General features: G+C 43.3%; 1 protein-coding gene across 1 annotated transcript in view; it reads right to left on the bottom strand.

The window, feature by feature from the left end:
* Gprin3 (GPRIN family member 3) overlaps positions 1-6,724 on the bottom strand; it is an 84,411-nt gene extending 77,687 nt beyond the window's left edge. Inside the window, exon 1 of the mRNA XM_029478310.2 lies at positions 6,336-6,724. The gene's annotated coding sequence lies outside the window, so the exon portion shown is untranslated. The remainder of the gene's footprint in view (positions 1-6,335) is intronic.
* Between the last annotated feature and the right edge of the window lie 6,994 nt (positions 6,725-13,718).

The following is a 13,718-nucleotide window of genomic DNA, read 5'->3' as shown; positions in this document are numbered from 1 at the left end:
CTTGGAGCTCTGATAGCTGCTACTCAATCAACAACATCAGGTCCAAGAGATGCCTGTGGCTTAGTCTTCTTCTTCTGTCTTTGAAATGGTTTTCTTGGTTCTGAAAGTGTCATGCCTGTGAATCCTGATTACAGCAAACTTCCTAGCAGTAGCAAGCATGAAATGCATCCTCTTGAGGATCCAGGAATTAAGCATTTCAAATGAAACCCGTTCTGCTCAAAATTATCCAACTGGTCTCCACAATTTTATTGACATCTCAGATCATAATGGCCGAGATGGTCTGAAATCCACACAGCTGACTCCACACATTGGCCTTAGTGAGTATAGTATACAGATTCTCTCCACTGCAAAATTCAGCATTTTCTTCCAAGTTTTCATTCTGAATTGTAGCTCAGTAGGAGACAGATACTGAATAAAACACAGAGATATTTTTCACTGTTCATCTTCCATTTTACTTTATGATAAGAAAGTTGTACTTAATCTCCCCCTCAATTTTAAAGGAAAACTACATAATTAGTCTTTTCTCCTGCCTCCAAGGATCCAAAGAGGGGACTCTAACAGCATGCAGCCACACTCATCCCCTCCCCCCCACCCCCGCCCCAAAGGCCATCCTCACCCTGTGCCTGGGCTCTAACTTCACAGAGACTCCTCTGAAACTTTATAATTCTCCAAAATCTTTTGGAATATACACATACACAAACACATACAGGTATACTTATACGCAGATTTCTAAGCTCCACCTCTGAATTTGGTATTAGAAACCACGAGGTCATTTCACTTAGTCCTCTTGCCATGGGTCAGTTATTACTGTCTATAATTAAAGGTCTGAGCTTAAGTTCTGATGAGTTTCAAGATAAGGGAATATAATTACAAGCTTGAACACTGGAGTGCTACCACTGTGTTGCTAACTCCAACATATGCCCAATGAAAAAGTTGTGAGTGGTTTTCTCACTGGGATTCAGGACACTAAGTCATTTAAACTGTAAGATTATATATGTGTTTCCTCATGGAATTCAAGAATGCCTTTTCAAGTCCAATGCAGCCTTCAATATTATCATCCTAAACCTGACTTGAATGCTAAAGCATCAGATTACTACTAATCTAAACACTCTATTGTAGGAAAGAAGGATGAGCATGCTATGCTGTCCAGGACAGAATAGGAAAACACATAAGTTCTTATATTTCACTTCAAGTCAAAGAATTCATGCTGCTGAGTCTGTGTCCTGGCATTATTGTTCTGAATAAATACGTAGCTTCATTCAGAAGGGCTCAATATCACAGCATGGTTTTATTCCAGAGCAGAGACAGCAAGAGCTTGGAGAAATTCAAAGAGTTTTCAGAGGCTCAAAACCTTTCTCTTCCTACTTTTCTACCCACATAAGCAGTAGGCTACCTACAGCAGAACATGCAGGTGCTAATTGCCTTTTTAATTATTAGTCTTTATTGCACTACATTGACTAATTGATTGATTGACCGGTTGAGTATGTGGGAGAGGCAGGGTGCACTCCCTGGAGGTTCCCTTTTAGTCCTAGGGGTGGCATTATCAGTGATACAACTTTGTTGCACCTCAAAGTGTATAAAAGCATATGTGTGGATCTCTTACTTCAACTGCTGTATCTTGCAAACTAGAAGCCTCTCTATCACCTAAAGCACTAACACCCAGACTACTCAGGACATGGGCAACAGGAAGTACACACTTACACACCATGGTTCATTATGTACATACACGCAAACAGGCCATTTAAAAGTTCCCTGGGCAGCATCTATTCTTGTGAAATAAAACTCAGATCATTAGGCTCAGCAGCAAGGGCTTTTATCTATTGAGCCATTTTTCCAAACCAAGAAGTTCACACAAACATATTTAAACATTGCACTAAGATGACAGTGAAAACACAAAACAACCAAAGGAAAGAAAATATGGCCTGTGCTATGCTCCCATTTGGTGCTTGTGGCTGCTTAGTGATGGTGCCCGGCCTGGGATTCTGCTCCTGATGGGTGCTTGCTTTTTGAACTTGTGACAATCACTTGATCACACTCTGCCCCTCTGTTCTCATGACTGGAGCTGTGTTCTGAGAAGTGAGTCATGCTACACTGTGGTACATCTTGTCAATAGTCAGTAGTTCAGTTATCATATTCAACTGAGTCCAGGTCCAACCAGAAAATGATGGCAACAAGAAGAAAATGTCAGAAAAGGACAGGTTCATCTGGTCATGGCCATTCTCACTAGATTTTCTTAAAGTATAAGTATTAAGAAAATAAATTTTAGAAATAAAATAATTAACAACATAAAATACTGTCTATATAGAACTCGCAAATAAGAGAGCAGTTATAGGGAGGAGAGGAGGAATGGCAAGCTGTAGGGCAAATGATATACACTTGAAGACCTAAGACCTGTAGGGAGAACAAGTTTAAAGATCTTGGGTACCGCTTGAAGGCTGCTGTTAATAGCAACATGCGGTATTCCAGAGATTTACTACATTACTGAGTGTTGCTGTTGCTAGGCAGGGTGGCTTGGGGATGGAGAGTAGGGGGTGAGAAGTGGGCAGCTGGGGCTTGATTCATGAGTGGATGGTTTCTTTGTAGTAAATATCTATTTTCTACATGTTTACTTACCACCCTTGTCTCACCGCCCACTCAATCCAACCACCACTCATGAACTGACTCAAGCTCCGTTTCCTTGCTGTTGCTACTCTTTTGAAATCCACACCAAGCGCTGTGCCCTCTGGATTTCTGTTGACTTATTTGGTTAGTTCTAGGGGTGGCCTTTTCAGTGACACAGCTTTGCTGCTCAGCAGAGGGTGTAAAAGCCTATGTGTGGATCTCTTACTTCAACTGCTGTATCTTGCAAACTAGAAGCCTCTCGATCACCTAAAGCACTAACACTCAGACTACTCAGGACATGGGCAACAGGAAGTACACACTTACACACCATGGTTCATTATGTACATACACGCAAACAGACCATTTAAAATTTTCCTGGACAGCATCTATTCTTGTATGTTATTTTGCTCGCTCATATATTCAACAATCAAAACACTGATCACATTCACTAAACTGATTCCATAGTCATTTGGTATCTGAAATTTGAAATATATAAGTCTGGAAGGTCACTTACTGATGACTATGGGGTTGATAACAACTATTTCTTTCAGTTAAAAATTATTGAAAACTTTCATGTGTCCCTTGGGTTCTCTTCAGCCCATTTCCTAGAGTTAATTGTTATTTGTCAATGACATTTGCGATTTAGAGTCATTTGAGATATTTAAATACTTTGTGTAGGCACTAGTATTCATACTTTATCCCTAAGTTCTGTTATCATAAAAAATAAGATTGGCAAGCTGGGTGTGATAGTACATACCATATAATCACTGAACTTGAGAGGCTGAGGCAGGGGGATTGTAAGTTTAAGGGAAGCCTGTGCCACAGAGCAAGACCCTGTCTCAAAGCAAATGAGTAGAAAGTTAAGAAATACAGGTTAAAAATAAAACCAGGGCCAGGCAGTGGTGGCACACGCCTTTAATCCCAGCACTTGGGAGGCATAGGCAGGCGGATTTCTGAGTTCGAGGCCAGCCTGGTCTACAGAGTGAGTTCTAGGACAGCCAGGGCTACACAGGGAAACCCCGTCTCAGAAAACCAAAAAATAAAATAAAATAAAATAAAAAAGAAATAAAAAAAAATAAAACCAGGAAAGGTTTCCTGAATTTCTTAGTCATTTCTATAAATTCAATCTTCCCTCCTTCAGTTACTTCACAGAATGCAGAGCAGCCATGGACACTGGGGATGAAGCAGCTGAGGCACAGGAAGTCATGACTTATCTCAAAGGCCTTTCTCTCCTCTGAGCAGACAATTGCAAATTAAGCCAACGATCATTTGTAGATCTTTGGAGGATATAATGTGGGTAAGACAAATCAATCTAGAACAGTCCCAATATGAATAGATTCATTTTCTCTAAACAGAATGGCTTCCTGAAGGCTGAGGTAGAAGCCCTTCTGGACAGAGCTTGGGGATAGGCTCTGCTTCCTTCTCTCTCCCCATCTTTTACCTTTATGTACTGACAGGATTGCCTTCCTGAGCCCCTGCTTACTTAAAGCCCTTTCAGCTCCTCTTAACCAAGGCAGCAGCTCTCACAACTTGCCTTGTGCTTTCCTCAGCCTGGCTTCTGAAGCTTCTACCCAAAGGACTTTGGCTGTCACCATCTGTCATGTAATTGCGTGTTGTAAGCCTGGACTGTGTCTTATTTATTCTTGTATTTCACATCTGAGCATCATGCCTTGTTCATTGAGATACATGTTGACTGGATGAATGAAGGAGCCCATAAAGGAGAGAGCGCACCAGCCCTGGAGATCCCCAGTGCAACTGTGGAGAAAAGTGTGCCCTCTGTGTCAGAAGCCATTATTTTGTCATTCTGTGATTTCATCCCTGGTAGTTATAGGCTTCCCTGTAAGTTGCAGATTTGTGACAAAACTCTAACAATGAAGGATAGCTCTGTCTAAATACATCTTTTCCGGTATATTTCAGGCATAATCAAGAAAATTTTAGAGGAATCAATAATTATGCTGGGAAAGTCTTTTGAGACAACCAATCACTGAAATTTTAGTTCATCCTGTTGGAAGCTCACTTCCTCTCCAACCACAGTTGACCTGATTCAGTTAGTACCTCAGCCTTCTATCCTGTGAGGGTGCCATGTTGTGCCATGCCATGTCCACAACAGTACTTGGTGATTAGGTCTTAGCATATCACAGCAGTTCCTCATCTGCTGTGTCTCCTTGAGTCCCTGGGATGTTTCTGGAACTCCTTTTAATGACTGAACATCCTGTCTGCTGACAGCAGTGGTGATTGCTACGCTGTTTTCCTGTTTACAATCAACACAGTTGTTCCACTAAACACATGCACACACCCATGGGGCACACAGACTCGACCGAAACCAAACACATTCTCTGTGACTCTTTCTCAGAGAACATTATCTATGGATACTCTGTCCATTGGAGGAGAGCAATAGAGAAGACTTCTTTGCCCTGTGACTCATGTATCTTTATTCCCACTACTGTTTCTCAGGGCAGGCCTATGGTGAACACCATGGGAAGAAAAGAATAGTTTATAACTGAAAAAATAGGCTCATTCAGGAGAGGTATGCTCAAAGCATTATCAAGGTAAAATATGCAGAAGCGCCAACAAGAGCAAACAAAAGCCCACGCAAGAGCTGTGTAAATATTTCATGAAGCTAAGCCTTAATCACTCTCTCTCCAAATCTTTCCGGTGGTGTAAACACTTCAGTTTCTTCCAGTCCTGTCATGACCCAGATTCCATGAAAATAAATAAATAAATAAATAAATAAAATGAAAACATGGACCTATGGATCTCTAACAAAACTGTTGTGAAAACGGAAGGAAGGAAGCAAACACCTTCAGAAAGGTAGTTCCCAGCTGGATGGCTAGCTAAAGCTCCTTTCTTTCCCACCCCCTCTAGGCTTTTGCCTTTCCCCACCTACTCAGCTGCTCTCACATCATCCCAACCTTGAACTGCCTACATGCAACCAGTGACCTCGCTTAACACCCCTTCAAAAGCCCTTGAACTCTGATGTGCCTAGGCTGCCTTTCCTCCACCTCAATCTACTTTCCAGTGTCCAAGTCTCCTCTTCCCACTTCCCTTTTGCCGTGTACTGGATGAACATGTCAGGCCTTTGTTATAATATACCCGGAGAAAGGTTTACCACCTCTACTTGCTACCTTGATTTAATGTGGTTCCAAAGTTCACCTCTAGACACTGAACATGCTCAACAACGACTTCCCTTTATCATCCTCAGTCCGACCTTCCTCGTCTCTTCCTTCCGACCTCATGAAGAAATATATATGCAAATGTATTAATAAATACACACACATACACACATATAGTCGAGCATATTGGATACGACTAAGTTTTTACCTCATAGGAAATAATAATAGGAAAATAATAAAAAAGGCAATCTCACACACACACACACACACACACACACCCTTCTTCGAGTATTCGATGTGTGCACATCTTAATGATTAGGATTTCTAGCTCAGAAGCAGCAAGCAGCTTCTCTCTCTCTCTTTCTTTTTTTTTACCTTTGGGTCAGAGCTTAAGGGAGTAATAACCTTGCAGAGATATACATCACCTGCGGGGCGCACAGCCCATCCCGAGGAGCAGGGTGGCAGCAGGGGCTGGGGACCATAAGCAACAGGCAAAAGATCCACGAACAAAATGTGGGACCTAATTCCTCCTTCACCAGCACAGGGACATTGCCAGGCTCCGGTCTCCAAGGCTGGCCACTGGGCCAGGTGGCCGCGGGGGCGGCTTCTTTCTGGGCTTACCTGCTCCGGCGGGGTGTCCCCCGCTGGGCCGCTGTCTGCGCGGTGCTGGGCTTCTAGTCGATTCCCAGCCCTGGCTCTGCCACACTGCTGCTGGGTGACTTGAGCAGTCCGCTGCAGCCAGGAGCCAGCTCTGCGCGATCAGGAACTGAGATTACTATGCCAAGAGCTGAGGCGGCGCTGCAGCGGGGCGGAGACCAGCAGCTTCTACGCTGGGCGGCGAGCCAGCAAGGAGGTGGAGTTCACGTGCGGGCAGATCCACGCCAGCTAGGCGCGCCCCTCCGCGGTGACCAGGCCCCAGCGGCTGAGTCCCGCCTGCACATAGACAGGCAGCAGCCTCCCTGTGAGCTCCACCACAGCCAGCCCTCCAGACCCCCTGCTCAGGGAGCCTAGCTCCCTGGGGGAGCTTAGAGGACTGGCTGGCTGTGCTTCTGGTGCAAGGGAACCAGTGACAGATGGAAAGTTAAGATGGAGATTAGGGAAAAGGGCTGGGGACCCAGAGCGACTCAGCAGGAAGTCTGGCCCTCACTCCCTCTAGCAATTCACTATTCCCTCTGTCTCTGTATAGAGTAGGTGGCTCCTCATAAAGTCATGTGCAATGATATGAAAGCAAGCAGACAACAGGCGTTTACTATGTTGTGAAATGGACAATGTATTAAGTATTTAGAGTTGTCACCGCAAAATGTTCCGGTCCCTCTCCTGCATTACTAACTCCAGGAGTGTAGATGGCTTTGGACACAGCCCCTTTGAGCTGCTGCTGCAACACTGTGAAGTCTTCTGAGCTGCTGTAGATCGTGCTAAACAACACCACAAGAGCTATTATAACTGAGTATTTGTTTGCAAAAATTGCAGTTATAATTCACACAACTACTTATTAAGGGGGTGTTACTCCTTTTTTTAGAAACTGCTTGAGAGTGGGGTAGTAAGCAGCCTGGCTGGCATTCAAACCTCTCAGAGATATCATCTTTCAGCTACAACTCAGGGTTTACCTAGGGATTCTGTTGAGATGGTGTTTGTATCAGAGCCCAAGGATCAGAGTTATTTGTTTGTTTGTTTTAACAGATCCCCACCCAGGTCGTGCTGAACAGTCTCAGTCCTTAGGCCAGGGAGTTTAAATATGTTTCTTTGGTGTTGGTTGTAGCTACTTCCTAAAGGTGGATTAAGACAGATTTTCAGAAGTTATATATTCTCTCTTTAGCAAAGAAGTGGGAAGCAGTTCTCAAGGTTCCCTTTGGTTGAAGGAAGACAGAAATGAAAAGGTTGCCAGTAGCCCTAGGTCACCCCTGAAATAGCTTTCTCAGAGGAGCAGCTGAGCTGTTTCCAGGTTCTTTGCCTCTTAACCAAAGAACTCAAAGTAAGGGCTCATACTGATTTGTAAACAGAACAAGATGACTTTGTGTGGAGGGAAGTGGCAGTTTGGAGTCCTAGGGACCATAGCCCAGCAGACCACATGAGTGAGAGTGCCTAAGTCTAATTAGTGTTTGAGACTCCCTATAGTAGGCTCAATAGAAGAAAGATCTGGTTACAAGGGGCAGGACTTGGGTGTCTATTTGATTGATAAATAGGTTTTATGTCCAGTTCTTCTACACACTATCTTTTCTTTTTTTTTTCTATTATTTTTATTAGGTATTTATTTCATTTACATTTCCAATGCTATCCCAAAAGTCCCCCACCTGCTCCCCCACCCACCAACTCCCATTTCTTGGCCCTGGTGTTCCCCTGTACTGAGGCAGATAAAGTTTGCACAACTGATGGGCCTCTCTCTCCACTTATGTCCGACTATGCCATCTTCTGATACATATGCAGCTAGAGCTCTGGGGGGGTACTGGTGGACACATAGCAGCACGTAGGCAGACATGTACTGGAGAGGTAGCTGAGATTTCTATATCCAGATTGGGAAGCAGCAGGAAAAAAAAAAAAAGTGAGCCACTAGTCTTGTGGTGAGCTTCTGAAACCTCCAAGGTCACTTCCAGTGATACACTTCCTCCAACAAGGCCATTTCTACTCCAACAAGATCACATCTCCAATAAGGTCACTCCTATGAGTCTGTGGAGGCCATTTTCATTCAGATCATTATACTTTCTAACTCACGAGCTTTGCTCAAGCTGTACTCCAAGCTGCTGTCACCCAAGGCTGAAATGTCCTTCCTGCCATGCCTTTCTATCCCTGGGAGGCTTCACCGTCTAAACTGTGAGTCAAAATTAACCTCTTCTCCCTTAAGCTGCTGTGATCATATATACAAGGAAAGTCACTAGAGCAGGTTTTATGCAGCTGTTTGTTGCCTGTCTGCCTTGTACATTATTGTGGCTTGTATGCGTGTTTACAATTATGGTTCCGTCACATAAATACCATCCAACACTAAAAAGGTCTGAAATTATTTGTTAAATGAACATTATCCTTAATTTACTAATTTGAAAACCCCATTCTGAAATATTCAAATGACTGTAGGGTTAAATGGTGTCCGGAGTTTGCTCTGCCACCGGTCTCCGGCTGCTCAGGGAGACAGGACTTGGGAGTGGGCTTACTCCACACCACACCCCATACCAGCGCTGGGTGGGTGTCAGGCTGTCTGGAAGCTGCGGGATACCGCTCTGGGGGGGTGGGGAAGCACAATCTGAGGTCTCAGGGACAGACATCTGCTTCTCAGGCTCTTGGGCACCCAGGTGTCCCTGGATGTTGCAGAATAACTGAGAATGGAGTGGGGGTCTGCGAGCTGCAGCTCTGGGCCGAGGGGGAAAAGAGGGGAGCTCCGGTGGGAATAGAGTCCTTGGCTTGTTGGCGGGCAGCTGGCTTGACTTGGTGGTCAGGACTGGGAGCACAGCCATGTATGGGAGATTAGAGGATGTTCTATAGGCAAAGGCCTTCTTATGGCTCCCTATGTGCTCTCTATGTCAGATACCAGTGAAAAGAGACAGTCCATGGTATTAAGGCCTTTACTGTCATAGCCGAAAGTGGATGAGTAGAACGGTACCCCACTTCTCAGGGTGGGCCTGAGGTTAAATACCTTTTGCAGGGAGGAGTGTCTGGGAAGGGAAGTTTATTGGCTAAGCCTCCAGGCCTTTAGGTACCTCACTAAAGTCTTGAGCCTATGTGACCACATGTCACATCCTCTACCTGTGGAGGGGCTTAGGGTGTTGCCCTTAAGTGACCGATGGCCAAAAATCTATGGAGGGCTATGGCCTCCTGTCAGGAGCCTAGTGTCCAGGAACCAAGAAAAACACCCAACCATCCCTTTAGGGTCACTGGGGTTTCTAACCTTAGGTCAACCAGGAACCAGACTGTTTTCATGGAACCCCCAAAATGTACCATGGCCCACAGCCATTTATTTGTTCTACCATGACTAAAATTCAATGTCCAGCCCAATAACTTTTTTGATGCCATATTTTATTTTGAAGTGAAAGCTATTAATGATGTGCAGAGGTCTCAACTCTTTTTAACATTTATAGAATTTTAGATTATTCTCTAAATACCATGTCTTTCCTTGGGTGTATTCAGTTTAGCTCACTGACAGGAAGTACTGGCAGTGCAGACAAACATAAACACTATGTAAACACATACTGGCTGCACACTTAAGTGTTGGTGGTAATTTTGTGCACGGGTTATTCAAATGCTGATTTCTGTACCCAGTGTTGCAGTCTGGATTTTGGTTTTGTCATTATTATGAAGCAACTCCCAACTCACTATTTTGTAAAACATCATTCTTTATCTTCCGGTTGGACAATTAAAGAGCTGCCAATAGATAGAGAGGAGAGGAAGAGGCTGGACTTCCAGTAAGAGAGAGAAAGAGAGAGAGAGAGAGAGAGAGAGAGAGAGAGAGAGAGAGAGAGAGAGAGAGAGAGAGAGAGAGAGAGAGAGAGACTGAGAGAGACTGAGAGAGAGAAATGAAGAAGGAGGTGCCAAGCTAGACTAAGATGGCAGGTAACTTGGTGGGACACGTGAGAAGTAGGCCAGGCCAGCCTTGTTGGGTTAGAATCTGTCCAGCTATTGTGCCTTACACAATAGTGAGGCACAATAGCTTACTATTAGTAAATATAATGGTCTCTGTGTCATTATTCAGAGCAAGGGCAGGTACAGAAAAATCCATACTCTTACACATAAGTAAATGCACACACAAACACACATACATTAAGTAAATACACATACATATAATATGCACATCTGCAATTACACAAATGTACAAACAATTCATCGCAGAGCAATGCGATAATTGGTGGTCTACAGATGATTGATGGGTGTATTTGTACTCTTGAGATCTCTGACTCTGAAGGCATGGATACTCTAGCTTTTATATCCCTATTCTTTGCTTAGTACTGGACTCTGGGTAGAACTGTTACATGAGTACAATGGCTGCATCTCTCCAAAATCAGATGTTACAAGTCATACTCAAGACAAGCAGCTTGGTGGAAAAGAGGTCTCTTGCTTTTTATTCACACAAGAAAACATTATTTTTCAAGAACCAACTGTCCTACGCCCAAGTCATGTTCTGTAATTTAGTCCTTTGATCTTTTATGAAGTCTGTGAAGGTCAATTGAGGAATGGGCTTGCTTCAATCTTTTGAAGAGAGCCTTGATATTGCTTCAATAGGAATGTATCTTCCATTAAAAAGGGACAGTGACGAGGTGCTCACAGGAATCAGCTAGTACACTGAAGGCTTGTGTTGAAGATAGTCTTAATATTACTTGAATACCATGCTCGGTCCTTTCTTCCTTCCTTCCTTCTTTCCTTCCTTCCTTCCTTCCTTCCTTCCTTCCTTCCTTCCTTCCTTCCTTCCTTCCTTCCTTCCTTTCCCTCTGCTCCCCTCCTCCTTCCCTTCCCTTCCCTTCCCTTCCCTTCCCTTCCCTTCCCTTCCCTTCCCTTCCCTTCCCTTCCCTTCCCTTCCCTTCCCTTCCCTTCCCTTCCCTTCTCTCTCTCCCTCTCTCCCTCTCCCTCTCCCTCCCCCCCTCTCTCCAATTGACATAAACATGGGTATTCGGGGAAGAGGAACCCCTAATTACCCCTAATTGAGAGACTGTCTACATGAAACTGGTCTGGGTGCAACGCTGTGTGGCCTTTCATTGATTAGTCATTTATATGGGTGAGATCAGCCTATTTTGGGAGGTTATACCCCTGAGTAGGTGATCTAGGGTTGTATAAGGAAGCAAGCTGAGGAAACCATGAAAGGCAAACCAGCCATCATGTTTCTCTGTGGTTTCTGCTTCAGGACTTGCTTTAAGCATTCTCTTTGAATTCCTGTATTAGGTTTCCCCAGTGTTGGACAGCGAAATAGAAAAATAAGCCAAATACCCTATCCTCCCCTGAACTGATTTTGGTTACTGTTTGGTTATAGCAATAGAAAGTAAACTGAGACAGAAATTGTAACCAAGAATAGGGTGTTATTGTAATGACCTGACCACAATTTTTGTTTTAGTTGAAGGATATATTCATGTGAAAGACTTAAGAGGTTTTGACAGGAAATGTCCATTGAGTGTTCAGAGCTTCATGAGTTATTATGAGAGTTTGGAAGATAAGAATGTTGACAAAGGTTTAGACAATGGAGTCCAGAGTCATGAGGTTTTGGGGGAAGTTTGAAGAGTCTCTCAAAAGCAGTGTTGCTCTATTGATATGGTATGTTTGAATTGATAATCTTTGAAAGTGAAACCTGTGCTTCATTGAGATAAAGGATGTTCATGATTAGTCAGAGACCAGTGTCATTGAGGATAATATTCTGAAAACTATTTCCTTTGGGTCAGTATTCAGAAGCTATGGTCTAGTGAAGGGCTAAGGATCACCTCAAGCTGAGAGTAGATCTTGGCAAAAAAAAAAAAAAAAAAAAAAAAAAAAAGTCTCCTGTGTGGTACTGTTTTTGAAGGCATGTAGGATTCTTGGAGTGTAGCCGAGGCTTGACACTGTGAGAGATGCCTGGGTGGTGAGTATTGTAAAGGTACAGCCTTTGTTGCAGTAGAGGCTCCAGCATATTTGAGATACCATGACCATGGGGTGACCACTAAGGACACAGTAGGTCTGGAGTAAAGTGGCCTGAGCTTACCAGATAAGCTGTGTGTGTGTGTGTGTGTGTGTGTGTGTGTGTGTGTGTGTGTGTGTGTGAGAGAGAGAGAGAGAGAGAGAGAGAGAGAGAGAGAGAGAGAGAGAGAGAGAGAGAGAGAGAAACAGACAGTGAGAGAGAGAAAGAGAGAGAGGGGGGAGAGGGCGAGGGAGAGGGAGAGGGGGGAGTTATCAAAAACTTGTTTTTGATATAAGTCAAATGTTATGAAGTATAATGTTTAAAAAGATCTTAAACTTTTAGAATGTTGGACTTATAAAAGACTCTTAAAAGTTGGATTGTATTTTGTACTGTGATAGTAACATGAGCTCCTGGGGACAAGGAAAAATCATAGTTTAATAGTGATGTAGTTTTGAGTCAAGTTGAAAAACGGCCAATTTGTCTGTGAGGCATTTTCTTGATTAATGATGGATGTGGGATGACCCAACCTACTGTGAGTGGTGCCATTCCTTGGCAGTTGTTCCTGGGTTTCTTTTTGAGTATCTGTCCTAGCTTTTCTCAGTGATGAACTGTGACATAGAAGTTTAAGCCAAATAGTCTATCCTTCTCAAAGTTGTTTTTCCTCAATGTTTTGTCCCAACAAGAGAAAATAAACAAAGACAAGTACATTTTGAATTTCCAGAAGTCCATGACAATTATATAAATCAGGCTTTCTGATTTTTTATTTCTTCTGCCCCTCTTTTGCCCTTTACCTTTCCTACCTCAATTTTCTCTCCTCTTTTCCTCTTTATTAGCTTCATACTACCACAAGGATATACATGAAACAGCTTATCAAGATAAGACATTTATTCAGTCAACAACTGAAGGCTCAGATCAAATTAATTTGATGGAGGCAGAAAGTATTAATGGCCAGAACAGATGCTGGAGTATGTCCCTAGCCAGGGAGCAAAAGAAGAGAGGGTGCAGCATGCTTGAAGCAATCCATATTTTCTCTCACATGGCCCTATCTCCCAAATATCCTGTTATTATCTATAACTTGTACCTTGTAGTGCATGGCTTTTATACATACAGTTTTGGGTGACATGTCCAATTTCTTAGCTGCCTCAATCCTCTACTTTCTTTGATACCAAACAACCTCTCCCAGAATAATTTTTTGAGGGGCTCAGCATTTTGTTATTTTCTCAGTACCCTATTTCCATTGTAATGCTCTTGAAGTGGTCTCCCACAATTAAGTGGATAACTGACCCTCAGATCACTTCTTGTTCTATTACCCTTTACCTTGCTGTTCCTAACTCACATTTATTATTCTTATGACATTTATTACTATAGCACATTACTCTATCATTCTATGATAGCACACATTAACTTTTAGTTGTGCCCAATCTTACTCCTCACAGAAATGTCCT

This window comes from Mus caroli, unplaced genomic scaffold (genome assembly GCF_978045245.1).
Source record: "Mus caroli unplaced genomic scaffold, Mus_caroli_1 scaffold_7, whole genome shotgun sequence".
Taxonomy (NCBI): Eukaryota; Metazoa; Chordata; class Mammalia; order Rodentia; family Muridae; genus Mus; species Mus caroli.
Note: the sequence above shows the minus strand (reverse complement) of the source record. Positions and strands in the feature narration are given on the sequence as shown.